The sequence below is a fragment of the Loxodonta africana genome, chromosome 2 (genome assembly GCF_030014295.1).
Source record: "Loxodonta africana isolate mLoxAfr1 chromosome 2, mLoxAfr1.hap2, whole genome shotgun sequence".
Taxonomy (NCBI): Eukaryota; Metazoa; Chordata; class Mammalia; order Proboscidea; family Elephantidae; genus Loxodonta; species Loxodonta africana.
In genome coordinates this window covers 149940062-149954222 of record NC_087343.1, presented here as the reverse complement: position 1 = coordinate 149954222, position 14161 = coordinate 149940062, and positions in this window count along the sequence as shown.

The following is a 14161-nucleotide window of genomic DNA, read 5'->3' as shown; positions in this document are numbered from 1 at the left end:
GTGAGTGTGAGTACACACCTGTATCTAACATTTACTGAGCACCTACAGTGTTCAAGGAAATGTAATTGAGTGTTACATATGTATTATCTTATTTAATACTTGGCACAATCCTATGAACTAGATAATACTATTATCTTCGTTTTACTGGTGGATAAACTGTACTGAGGGAATTTAACAGCTTGCCCAAGATCTCATGGATAGCAAATGGCAAATTGGGGATTGAACCCAACTGTGTCTGATCTTCTCCAGCTGCACTCAACAACCTCCCTTTTTTCTTCATCCAAGTCAGAGTCTTCTTGGCCTGATCTATTATTATTTTGCCCTAAATTACGATTGTCCTTAAAGGCCACAAAGAACTAGCAAAGCTGTTTCAGAAGCAACTGGCTGAATGACCCAGAAGAGTTAAGCAACTGTGCAGAGGTCTCAGTCTACAGCTGTAGTAGCTGAGGCCAGGGGATTAGCTGAAGCCCCAGGAGTAGTGGATCTAATTCTCCAGGAACATCAACAAGTAAAAACTCCACACCCATAACTGAGAAGCCTTTGCTCTTTTGCTTCTTTGAAGGTGAAAGGAGGCTGTTTCTGAAATTGTGATGCCATATAGCAACATGTGGCCTTTAGTGGCGGCTCTAGGGACTCTTCATTCTTGCACAGAGCATGTTTTCTGACTCTGCTTGGAGCTGCTCGCCTGCCTAGTTGTGATAGGTAACTGCTCATCCCCAGAGACCTGGAGTGTTCTATTAAAAGCCATTGTCCTGGCACTTATATGTAAGCAGTCCTTTGTTTGAAACCTCCTGCTTATGGATTTTCTTTTGTCACCAGGGTGGTTTTGTGCTGTTTTGCTAATAAATTATCTAGCAGTCAGTGGCCCTTGCATAGTGAATTGGTGTTGCCATCCACAGAGCATAAGACACAGCTTCCAGGCCTGTATGACTGGAACCCAAGGTCAGAGCCTCAGAAGTGATTACAAAGCTGTACCATTAGCCATTTTCCCCTTCTTTTCCTGTGTGCTGGGTAGTCCTGCAAATATGCATTTGCTCACTCACCTGTGGTGAGCAGTGGTTTAAGCCTGGCAGGTGGCTAAGACTACTGATTTGATTTATCTTACTGAGTAGTGTGATTAGACGGAACTTGGAATCACAGACTTTGGGAGCTGGAAGAAACCTGGATTCAATCTTTTTATCTTGCAACTGAGAAAACAAAGGCTGGGAAAAGGAGGTGGTTTCCTTGGTTATGTCTCCAGGAGACTCAGAGGTAAAGGCCTAGGCAGCCCTCTGCCTTGTACCCCAATGGCTTTTCTATGCTACCACTTCAGATATCTCAACGGCAAATTCTTCTAAGACTGGTCCTGTTGCCCAAGATCATTAAAAAATGAGATTATAAAAAGATTGGAGAAACCTTATCAGTTTTCCAGCGGATGTTGAGTGCCTTCCTTCTCAGACATGCTGATGTTGAACGTTTGATTTTGATTCACTTATTTCTACCCAGAATCACAGCAATAGTTGGGACGAACGCTCAACCAGTTTCAGACAAGTGAATGAGGCTCAGTTGTCATGTTACAAAACTCCCTTGCACTTCAGGTTATTAAAGAACTATCAGTGCCCTCCAAAAAGTCATGTAATAAATAAAGCTGTCTGAGGCTTGAGTGGCAGTAATAAGTGCCTCATTTGCACCCAAGGATTTACTTGCTCACTCAGCAGGACCTAGGTCAATAGACATCATTTTTATAAGATTTCTTTTTTTTTTTTTTTTCTGGAATTTCTTTTGGGCAATAAGCTTTTGGGGAAAAGTAAAACTGACAGGTCATAAGAACGGAAGCTTGAATCAGATTTAGGTATAAAAAATAAAATGAAACTTCCAGGAAACCAAAGCACCATACCATTTCCATTTATATCAGTACTTCATCATAATGAGGTTTAGTTTCAAAATTCAATTTTGAGTTCTGTAACATGATTGCTTATAAGGAAAGGGGCAGTTATGCCTACTAGATGATACTTAGGAAGGTTGGAGAGGGCATTTAAGAAAGACTGTGAACAGCTGGTGGTAGGGGAACCCGTGATATAATCAGAAGATTCCATTTATGAGGGTCCCGGTTATATCATCATTCCTGTTGATTTTGGTTTTTCTCTTTGATAAACATTTCTCCAAAGGTAGGTGTACATACTCTGTTCTATAATTACATTCTTGGGCCATGCAAACTTTCTTTCAGTGTTTCCTTCCTTTCCCCCATTCTTTCCCCCTTCATCCCTTCCTCCTTTCTCCTTATTTCATGTCAGCAGTTCCAACTTAAGTCTGCAAGCTTTATTTGTTTGTTCAGTGAATTGCTAGGCAGCCAGGATGCAGTTTGCCCTGGAAATAATGTTCTGTGGTATGGGTAAGCTACCAACTAGCCCTCAAAGTCTGAGTAAGCCATGATGTAGCTGAATGCATGATATGAGTTGTCCCATGGTATTTAGCCACCTTTAAAGGAAAAAAAAAAAAAGATAATACCTTTACATTGTTCAAAAAGGACCTAGGTGAGAGTTTCATTTCTGCCCAATCCCCATTTCCATGTTGCCTTCTAAGATAACCATTTTTAGTTTGTGTTTGTGTGCATAAATGCAAGTGTATGTGTTATGGATTGAATTATGTCCCCCCAAAATATGTGTCAGCTTGGCTAGGCCATGATCCCCAGTATTGTGTGATTGTCTACCATGTGATGTGATTTTCCTATGTGTTGTAAATCCTACCTCTATGATGTTAATGAGGCAGAATTAGAGGCAGTTACGTCAATGAGGCAGGACTCAATCTACAAGACTGGGTTTTGCCTTAAGACAATCTTCTGAGATATAAAAGAGAGAAGCAAGCAGGGAGATGGGGCTAGGGGCTCATACCACCAAGAAGCATCCTTTGGGTCCCTGCACTGAGAAGCTCCTAGAGCAGGGGAAGGCTGATGACAAGGACCTTTCCCCGGAGCTGACACAGAGAGAAAGCCTTCCCCTAGAGCTGGGACCCTGAATTTGGCTTTCTACCCTCCTGGACCGTGAGAGAATAAAATTCTCTGTGTTAAAGCTGTCTACTTGTGATATTTCTGTTATAGCAGCACTAGATAACTAGGAGAGTATGTATATCTATCCTTCCAGAGTTCCAGAGTTCAAGGATGAAAAACAAAAATGAATATATAGTCTTACTTCCCTTACCTTCTTTTTATTATTCCAAAGGTAGCCTGTTATTACACACTGTTTTATACCTTGCTTTTTTCACTTCACAATGTATCTTGGATTTCCATATCAATACATAGAGAGCTTCTTTATTCTTTTTCACAGTGCATTGTATCCCATCGTATGAATATACCATAATTTATTTAACTGGTCTTCCATCGGTGACCACGGGTTTTTTCTAACAGTCCAGCCTCCTTGGCACCCTTGGGCTTGCCATAGGAATCGAGCCAGGATATAACCATATGTCCCTCTTGAGAAGAGATAGGAGAATTTTTATTATCCTTTTGGGTCAGTGAAATTAACTAGACAAATGACTACATGGTACATGAGAAGTAAAATATTCCTGGGGAAAGTGAAAACAAACATCTCTATCTTTACATAATGTATACATTTCTGTGTCTTAGGAGGCCAGGGCTTTTTGCAAGAGCCCTGAGAAACCCAGGAGAGTTTAATTTCCCTGAACTGATTTTCCTTCTCTTGTTTCTACCACACTGTGTGCTTCCTTCTCTAGCCTCCTGATACAGTCATACCAATTTTTGGCTAGATCACCATGTCGTGTTTGCATCATGGTGCCTATGTAAATACTATTCACAGCTGAGCTATCTACCACCGGTTGCCATTAAGTCAATTCCAACTCATTGTGACCCACTGTGTATCAGAGTAGAACTGTGTTCCACAGGGTTTTTAATGGCTGATTTTTTTGAAAGTAGATAACTAGGCTTATCTTTTGAGGTACCTTTGGGTGAACTTGGACCTCTAACCTTTTGGCTAACAGCTGAGTGCATTAACCATTGCGCCACCCAGGGAATCCTACTGAGCTGTACAAAAACAACCCTGTTGCTGTCAAGTTGAATCCAACTAATAGCAACCCTATAGGACAGAGTAGAACTGCCTCATAGGGTTTCCAAGGAGCAGCTGGTGAATTTGAACTGCTGACATTTTGGTTAGCAGCCAAACACTTAACCACTCTGCCACCAGGGCTCCCTGAGCCATATGTTGTTGTTATTGTTGTTAGGTGCCGTCAAGTCAGTTTGGACTCATAGTGACCCAATGCACAACAGAATGAAACACAGCCCAGTCCTGTGCCATCCTTAGAATCATTGTTATGCTTGAGCTCAATGTTGCAGCTCTGAGTCAATCAACCTTGTTGAGGGCCTTCCTCTTTTCCACTGACCCTGCACTTTGCCAAGCATGATGTCCTTCTCCAGGGGCTGATCCCTCCTGACAACATGTCCAAAATATGTAAGTTGCAGTCTCGCCATCCTTGCTTCTAAGGAACATTCTGGTTGTACTTTCTTCCAAGACAGATTTGTTCATTCTTTTGGCTCAATATTCTTCGCCAACACCACAATTCAAAGGCTGCAATTCTTCAGTCTTCCTCATTCATTGTTTAGCTTTCACATGCATATGATGCAATTGAAAATACCGTGGCTTGGGTCAGGCACACCTTAGTCCTCAAGGTGACATCTTTGCTTTTCAACACTTTAAAGAAGTCCTTTGCAGCAGACTTACCCAATGCAATGTGTCATTTGATTTCTTAACTGCTGCTTCCATGGCTGTTGATTGTGGATCCAAGTAAAATGAAGTCCTTGACAACTTCAGTCTTTTCTCCATTTATCATGATGTTGCTCATTGGTCCAGTTGTGAGGATTTTTATTTTCTTCATGTTCAGGTGCAATCCATACTAAAGGCTATGGTCTTTGATCTTCCTTAGTAAGTGCTTCAAGTCTTTTTCACTTCCAGCAATCAAGGTTGTATCATCTGCATATTGCAGGTTGTTAAGGAGCCTTCCTCCAATCCTGATGCCCAGTTCTTCTTCATATAACGCAGCTTCTCGGATTATTTGCTCAGCATACAGGCTGAATAGGTATGGTGAAAGGATACAACCCTGACGCACACCTTTCCTGACTTTAAAGCAATCAGTATGCCCTTCTTCTGTCTGAACAACTGCCTCTTGATCTATGTAAAGGTTGCTCATTAGCACAATTGAGTGTTCTGGAATTCCCATTCTCCACAATGTTATCCATACTTTGTTATGATCCACACAGTCGAATGCCTTTGCATAGTCAATAAAACATGGGTAAACATCCTTCTGGTATTCTCTGCTTTCAGCCAGGATCCATCTGACATCAGCAATGATATCCGTGGTTGCACGTCCTCTTCTGAAACTGGCAGTTCCCTGTCGATATAGTGCTGCAGCCATTTTTGAATGATGTTCAGCAAAATTTTGCTTGTGTGTGATATTAATGATATTGTTCTATAATTTCTGCATTTGGTTGGATCGCCTTTCTTGGGAATAGGCATAAATATGAATCTCTTCCAGTCAGTTGGCCAGGAAGCTGTCTTCCATATTTCTTGGCATAGACGAGTGAGCACCTTCAGTGCTGCATCCATTTGTTGAAACATCTCAATTGATATTCCGTCAGATCCTGGAGCCTTGTTTTTCACCAGTGCCTTCAGTGCAGCTTGGACCTCTTCCTTCAGTACCATTGGTTCCTGATTATATACTTCCTCTTGAAATGGTTGAACGTTGACTAATTCTTTTTAGTATAATGACTCTATGCATTCCCTCCATCTTCTTTTGCTGCTTCCTGCATCGTTTAATATTTTCCCAAAGAATATTTCATTATTGCAACTCAAGGTTTGAATTTTTTCTTCAGTTCTTCCAGCTTGAGAAAAGCTGAGCGTGTTCTTCCCTTTTGATTTTCCATTTCCAGCTCTTTGCACATGTCGTTATAATACTTTGTCTTCTCGAGCCGCCTTTTGAAATCTGTTCATTTCTTTTACTTCATCATTTCTTCCTTTTGCTTTAGCTGCTCGATGTTTGTGAGCAAGTTTCAGAGTCTTCTCTGACATCCATCTTGGTCTTTTCTTTCTTTCCTGTCTTTTCAATGACCTCTTGCTTTCTTCATACATGATGTCCTTGATGTCATTCCACAGCTCACCTGGTCTTTGGTCACTAGTGCTCAATGCATCAAATGTGTTCTTGAGATGGTCCCTAAATTCAGGTTGGATATACTCAAGGTCATATTTTGGCCCTCGTGGACTTGCTCTGATTTTCTTCAGTTTCAGCTGAAACTTGCACATGAGCAACTGATGGTCTGTTCCACAGTTGGCTCCTGGCCTTGTTCTGACTGATGATATTAAGTTTTTCCATCCTCTCTTTCCACAGATGTAGTCAGTTTGATTCCTGTGTGTTCTATCTGGCGAGTTCTATGTGTATATAGTCACCATTTATGTTGGTGAAAGAAGGTCTTTGCCATGAAGATGTTGTTGGTCTTGCAAAATTCTATCATTCAATCTCTGGCATTGTTTCTATCACCAAGACCATATTTTCCAACTACCGATCCTTCTTCTTTGTTTCCAGCTTTCGCATTCCAATCATCAGTAATTATCAATGCATCATGATTGCATGTTCGATCAATTTCAGACTTCAGCAGCTGATAAAAATCTTCTATTTCTTTGCCTTTGGCCTTAGTGGTTGGTGCATAAATTTGAATAATAGTTGTATTAACTGGTCTTCCTTCTAGGCGTGTGGATATAATCCTATCACTGACAGCGTTGTACTTTAGGATAGATCTTGAAATGTTCTTTTTCGCAACGAATGCAACACCATTCCTCTTCAAGTTGTCATTCCCAGCATAGTAGTCTATATGATTGTCCAATTCAAAATGGCCAATACCAGTCCATTTCAGTTCACTAATGCCTAGGATATCGATGTTTATTTGTTCCATTTCATTTTTGATGGTTTCAAATTTTCCTAGATTCATACTTAGTATGTTTCAGGTTCTGATTATTAATGGATGTTTGCAGCTGTTTATTCTCATTTTGAGCCATGCTGTGTCAGCAAATGAAGGTTCTGAAAGCTTACTTCATCTACATCATTAAGGTTGACTCTACTTTGAGGAGGCAGCTCTTCCCCAGTCATCTTTTGAGTGCCTTCCAACCTGGGGGGGCTCATCTTCCAGCACTATATCAGACAATGTTCCTCTGCTATTCATAAGGTTTTCACTGGCTAATGCTTTTCAGAAGTAGACTTCCGGGTCTTTCCTCCTAGTCTGTCTTAGTCTGGAAGCTCAGCTGAAACCTATCCTCCATGGGTGACTGTGCTGTTATCTGAATACCAGTGGCATAGCTTCCAGCATCACAGCTACATGGAATCCCCCACAGTACAACAAACTGACAGACATGTGGGGGCCGAGCTATATAGCAAACCATATTTACTATTCTTTCTTCCATAATATATTATTTTCTCTGCAATTAATTAGTGTATTGTCTTTTTATTTGTCTGATTTTCTACATATTTTTCAGTAATTCAACCCCCCAACTTTTTGTTAGTTGATAAATCTCACCTGAAGATAGTCAGTACATTTGGTTTTTTATCAGCTCTGTTTTCCTGAACAAATCTCTCCTGGACCTCTTTGCTGCCTGAGCCTTGTTTCCCTTTGGGCCTGATGTACTGCTGTCATCCTAGCATCTTCTGTCACCATCAGTGGGGGATTTCCTTCACCTGTCTCCTGCTTTGGATTTCATGTTTCTTGCATAATATGCCTTTGCCTCTTTTTCATCTACTCTCTCCTTTTGTTGGAGCCAACCTGCCAACTGTTTCCTGAGAAAGGATGAATGAGATATAAATGTTTGAGATCTTTAATGAGTAAAAATGTACCCTCGTACTTGATTTGTATCTTGACTAGATTCACAATTCTAGGTTGGAAATAGTTTTCCTTTAGAATTTTGAAGACCTTCCTCCATTTTCTTCTAGATTCCAGTGTTGTGCTTGGGAAGTCAAAGTCATTCATTCTAATTCTTGCGACTTTCTATGTCACTCTTTTGTTTTTCTCACTATATAGGACTTTATCTTCCCCCACAGGGTTCTAAAATTTCATGCTGCTGTGCCTTGCTTTGTGTTTATTTTTGTCTATTTTTCTCGAAACTTGTAACGCCCTTGAAGTCTGGAATTTCCTGTATTTCTGCTGTGGGGATATTTTTGAACTTTTTTCTTGAATTGTTTTGGAATTATTTCCATTTTCTTCTTATTTTTTAGAACTCTTATTATTCAGATTTATCTTCTTATTTTTTTATCTTTTATCTATTTTCTGTATCTTTATCTTTGCTCCATTTTCTGGGAGATTTGTCAAGTTTATCTTCCAACTATTTATTGAGTTTCCCATTTTTGTGAAAAAAATACACACAGTTGATCTCAGTATTTGTGGATTCCGTATTTGCGAATTTGTCTACTTGGTAAAATTTATTTGGAACTGAATACTTGCAGTATGTTTGTGATCATCTGTGAACATTTGTGGGGTGGTAAAAAATTTGAGTTGCCCTAGGTGCATGTTCCCAGCTGAAGTCAAACAAGGCTGATTTAGTGTTTGCTAATTTGGTGTTTATGGGGACTTTATAGAACGTAACTACCACAGATAATGAGAATTGACTGTATGTATGTTGGATTACACACAATTTTTTTTATGTTGGATTACACACAAATACACATACACACACAAATTTAACTTTCCAAGGCCTCTTTTTTGTTTTCTGAATGTTCTTTTATTATACTATACTATTATTTTTCATGGTTACAATGTCTTATCTGAGGACATTAATACTAATTATTTTTAAGGTGTTTTTACTCCCTGATAAAGTCCTTTATCTTCCTTTTTTTAAAGTTTTCTCTCTGTTTTAGTCTCTCTCTTTCATGTCAAAGGTTTTTCTCTAATATCTGATAATATTCAGTTGTTGGCTCATGTGTAAGAGGGGCTGGGCTATAAGGCTGTTTGGAGACTTTGGTATGTGGGTGGGGCTTATCGACTCTGAGCCTCTCTATAGAGTGTTCTGACTGGGATGTTTGATTGAGAATACTCAGTGTTGGTTTCTTTAGGTCTTTCCTCTTGGGATCGTCAGATTCTCCAGAGAAGATTCTTACCATCTGCCTGGAGATTAAAGATTGGGCTACCAGTGTTAATGGGAGCCAAGTGGAGATGGGTGTGTGTATGGGGAGCAGGGTAGGGGATGTCTCAGCATCCAGTGTGCCTATATTTGCTGAATTCCCCTAATTTAAATGAGGAACTTTAGCCCTCAACCTGTGCCCGGGGTCCCTCAATTAAGATTTAAATACCTCTGACTTACTTCCTCCTATGAATACGTGTCCAGTGTTTTGCTGTGGTAGAGAAGGTACAATAACTCTACTACTGTGCAGAGTGGCAGACGGGGCCTGGAGGCCTGTCTGCTTCTTGACCAGAATTTCAATCAGTCCTTCTTACTTTAGCCTCTTTACCCCATGAGGAACCTAATAACATGAATTCTTTAACCTTTTGGGATTTGTAGTGGTGAATGAGTTGGATCTCACCTTTACTTACTGGTTGTTTACAATTTATTCTACTTGGATTTGCTGAGACTTTTATGAGTGAGGAAGCACAGGGGAAGAGAAGAAGTGACTTGCTTATTGTCACACAACTAGCTGGTGTAAAACTTGGAGTAGAAACCAGGACTCCTTGTCCAGTATTGAGATCACACTATATACCACACCATCCCATAACACATGCACACGTGCACACACACACACACACACACACACACACACTCTCTCTCTCTCTCTCTCTCTGTTTCATGTAACCTTCCCACAAATCATATGATTATCTTGATTTTACAAATAAGGAAACTGAAACTCAGAGAGATTATATAATTTCCCCATGGCTGCAGAGCTGTTTGGTGGTGGAACCAGTGTCCGATTTCAAAGTGCATATTCTTAACTATTACATTGTATCCTTGTTAGTTAAGTGCCTGGAAAACCAAACTATTTGTACACCTTACTTTTATGGCAGCTTCTTACAGCTAGCCTTGACTTGGAAAATCTAAGTAATGGCTGTTTTCCTTATAATTGGAGAGTAATTTCCTAGTCTACCTCTTAACCACTTTCTCTGCGATGCAGCAGCCTGTCCTCTGACTCATTTTGGCCAAGAAGGGACTCTTCATCTTCTTTTTTAATCTATTGGTGAGAATTCAGAAGTCATGAGGTTCAGCTTTGTGGCTTCTGAGTATGTGCATATGCATGTGTGCACGTGTGATCTTGCATGTAAATACCTCAAAAAGAAATCACAGGAAAGTTTTCTTACAACAGTGCTGGTAAACCAGCTGACACATTTTAAGAGAGAAATTGACTGTAGACATTCTTTTCTACAGCAGCACTGAGCTCACTGAGGCACTTAAATTTCTTCTTCGGATTATTTAAGAGTAGCACCCAGGGGCTACTTGACTCTTGATTTCTTCCTTTCTCCTACGTCTGTCCTCTGCAGTCTTCCCTCTCTCAGTTAGTCAAGGTGCTATCCTTGAGTATTCCTGTGTCTTACTCCCACATCAAATTCATCAGCAAGTCCTGTCATTCTATCTTTAAAATATATTTTATTAACCTGAAATGTATCTTGAATCCATGTACTATTCTCCATCTCCCACCACTGCTTTAGGTCAGGCCTCTCTCATCTCCTGCCTGGCGTAGTGCAGGAGCCCCCCAGCTGCTAGGCGCTCTCCTTTCTTTCTCTCTCTCCACTTACCTCTTCCTTCCTTCTCTTCTCTTAGAAAAAGCTTATAATTGCCATGGAGTTTCTTTTTGGGTGATGAAAATATTCTAAAATTCATTGCGATAATTGCATAACTCTGAATATACTAAAAACCATTGAGTGTACACTTTAAGTGGGTGAATTGTATGGTATGTGAATTATATTTCAGTAAGGTATTTAAAAAACTTAGTTTTCTCCTATATTTCAAACTACTACTTTAATATCCATCAGATGGACTCCTGTTTCTCACATGCTCCCCTACGAAATGCAGAGATGGTTTTCATGAGGAGATATCACCATCTTGACTCTGTTCCAAAGGCCAGTGTCATTCTTCTCAAAATTGAAATTTCCCTAGAAAGACCTTGACTTGGTAGAGCCCACCCCTTGGGATAGGAGTGAAGGATCAGAGTAGTGAGGAGAGCGTACCAAGATTGATAGTCCTGCCAGAGGTAAGTTGTTGTTGGGTACTGTCGATTTGATTTTTAACTCATAACAACACCATGCGACAGAGTAGAACTGCACCACAGGGTTTTCTAGGTTGTAACGTTATGGAAGTAGATCACCAGGTCCTTCTCCCGAAGAGCAGCTGGGTGGGCTCGAACTGCCAACCTTTCAGTTAGCAGCTGAATGATTAACTATTGTACCACCAGGGCTTCTTTTACCAGAGGTAGTTGTATTATGTTAAGATACAATTTTTTTGAAAATCATACCATAGGAGAAAATTTTTTAAATAACTTTATTGAGATTATAATTTTTTAATTTTTCTTTGAAAGTATAAAGCTGGCAAGGAGCATAAGAGACCAATCGTGGATCTGCTACATGGTCTAGCCAGTGCAGTTCTGCCCAGATATCAGGGCATTCATTCATACATTCATTTAGGAGACATCATTGAATCCTCTCTGTCAGGCCCCAAAGAGACAAGCATATGTTTCACAATGTCATTTTGAAATTTGGGCATACTATCTCAGACCTTCCTTTCTTGGAGTAGTTTGTTGTTGTTGTTAGGTGCCGTTGAGTTGGTTCCGACTCATAGCGACCCTGTGCACAACAGAACAAAACACTGCCTGGTCCTGCGCCATCCTTACGATTATTGTTATGCTTGAGCTCATTGTTGCAGCCACTGTGTCAGTCCACCTCGTTGAGGGTATTCCTGTTTTCCGCTGACCCTGTACTCTGCCAAGCATGATGTCCTTCTCCAGGGACTGATCCCTCCTGACAACACGTCCAAAGTATGCAAAATGCAGTCTTGCCATCCTTGCTTCTAAGAAGCATTCTGGCTGCACTTCTTCCAAGACAGATTTGTTCGTTCTTTTGGCAGTCTATGGTGTCTTCAATATTCTTCGCCAACACCACAATTCTAAGGTGTCAACTCTTCTTCGGTCTTCCTTATTCATTGTCCAGCTTTCACATGCATATAATGCGATTGAAAATACCATGGCTTGGGTCAGGTGCACCTTAGTCTTCAAGGTGACATCTTTGCTCTTCAACACTTTGAAGAGGTCCTTTGCAGCAGTAGTTTAACAATATATAAAACACACAGGGATAACATAACAAGAAATGTTGCAGAATCCATACGAAGAAAATCACAAAAATTTACTGACTGACATAAAAGAAGACTTGAATAAATGGAGATGTGAGCTGCCAGTTTCTCTCAGTGTGATAAAGATGTCAGCTTATTCCAAAATAATGTATCATTTCATCCCATTCCAATCAACATCTCAGCTGGCGTTTTCTTCTTCTTTTTTTGGAATATGTCAAACTCTCCAATTCTTGAAGAATAAGCTAGCTGGGATTGCCAGGAAAATTTTGAAAATTATGTATATAGTCAGAGGGGATTTGCATTTCCAGATATAAAAAAACTGTTAATCTATGCTAATTAAGACTGCGTGGTTATTAGTGCAAGAACATACCATTGAATGGAACAGAATAGTCTAGAAACATAACCTAATGTGAAAGAGGGTTTAGCATATGACAAAGAGGAAGGATAAATTATTTATAAATCCTAAATTAGCTACTTGGAAAAAATATGATTAGAACCTTTTCTCACACAATTTAGTAGAATAAATTTTGGTTATATTAAAGGGTTAAATGCAAACATTACAATAATAAAAAATTAAAACGAGGAAATATTGTAACTATCAGAGGAGTCAAAAGGAACAAAAATTGCAAAGGTGGAAAAGTGAATGACTTCTTTATGTAAAGTTGACAAGTCAAAAACTTCTCCAAGAAAAATTAAAATGCTGATAAAAAAATCTTGGAAAAATATATATAACAAAGAAATAATTTTGTTAATATACAAATAAATAAGAACACTAAAATCCTAGTGGGATAATTGGCAAAGGATGTAAGCAAATAGTTTGTAGAAGAAGAAATACAAATAGTAAGTAAACATGAAAAAGTTTTCAAGATCTTTCAACACCTCTTGCCATTCTTAAAGAAGTACACATTATATGGTGATCTATATAGTGCTCATTAAGAGACTCATGTTTTCAAAGAACTCTTGATATCCTAAGGAAATCAGTGTAATATTAAGTGAAAACAAGAGGAGATAAAATATATCCAAAATACATCCAGAATTTGTTAAACCAAGACAAACAGTGTTCAGAAACGAAATTAGTAACAGAGTATAGTAATGCTATTGCAAAAAAAAAAAGATAGTTCTCAACTGGGCACTCCTTTTTGGAAACCCTGGTGGCGTAGTGGTTAAGTGCTATGGCTGCTAACCAAAGGGTCGGCAGTTCGAAACCGCCAGGTGCTCTTTGGAAACTCTATGGGGCAGTTCTACTCTGTCCTATAGGGTCGCTATGAGTTGGAATTTACTCCATGGCACTGGGTTTGGTTTTTGTTTTGTTTTTTTTTTACCATTGCTAGAAATGTAGATTGGTATAAATTTTATTTAAAGCAATGTGGCAGGTCTTATTAGGAATCTTAAAAAGTCAGTGTATGTTGTCCCAGGAGTTTCTTTCTCAGGATTCCTTCTGAGGAATTAATCAGAGATGCAACCATAGCTTTATGTATATAAGTCAGTTTATCGATGAGAGTTTAAAAATTGCAAACAAGCTATAAATCCAGCAATAGGGGATTGTTTAAGGAAATCATGTTAAATGTGCTTGATATGATATCTAATAATAAAATGAGTTACAAAACTATAAATAAAACATGTTCTCATTTTGATAAAATATATACTTAGAAAAATACAGTGGAAGGAAAGACCAAAATATTAATCGTGCTTATATATGATTGTTGAGATTGTTGCAGTTTTAATTTTCTTCTTTGTACCTTTATATATTTTCTTCTTTGAGCATTTATTACTTTTATAATCAGAATTCTGTCCTTATGGAATGATTGGTGTTTAAATAAGCAATTCATTGGTATTTCAGGAATTATAAAACTCCTTAAGCCTATTAGTAT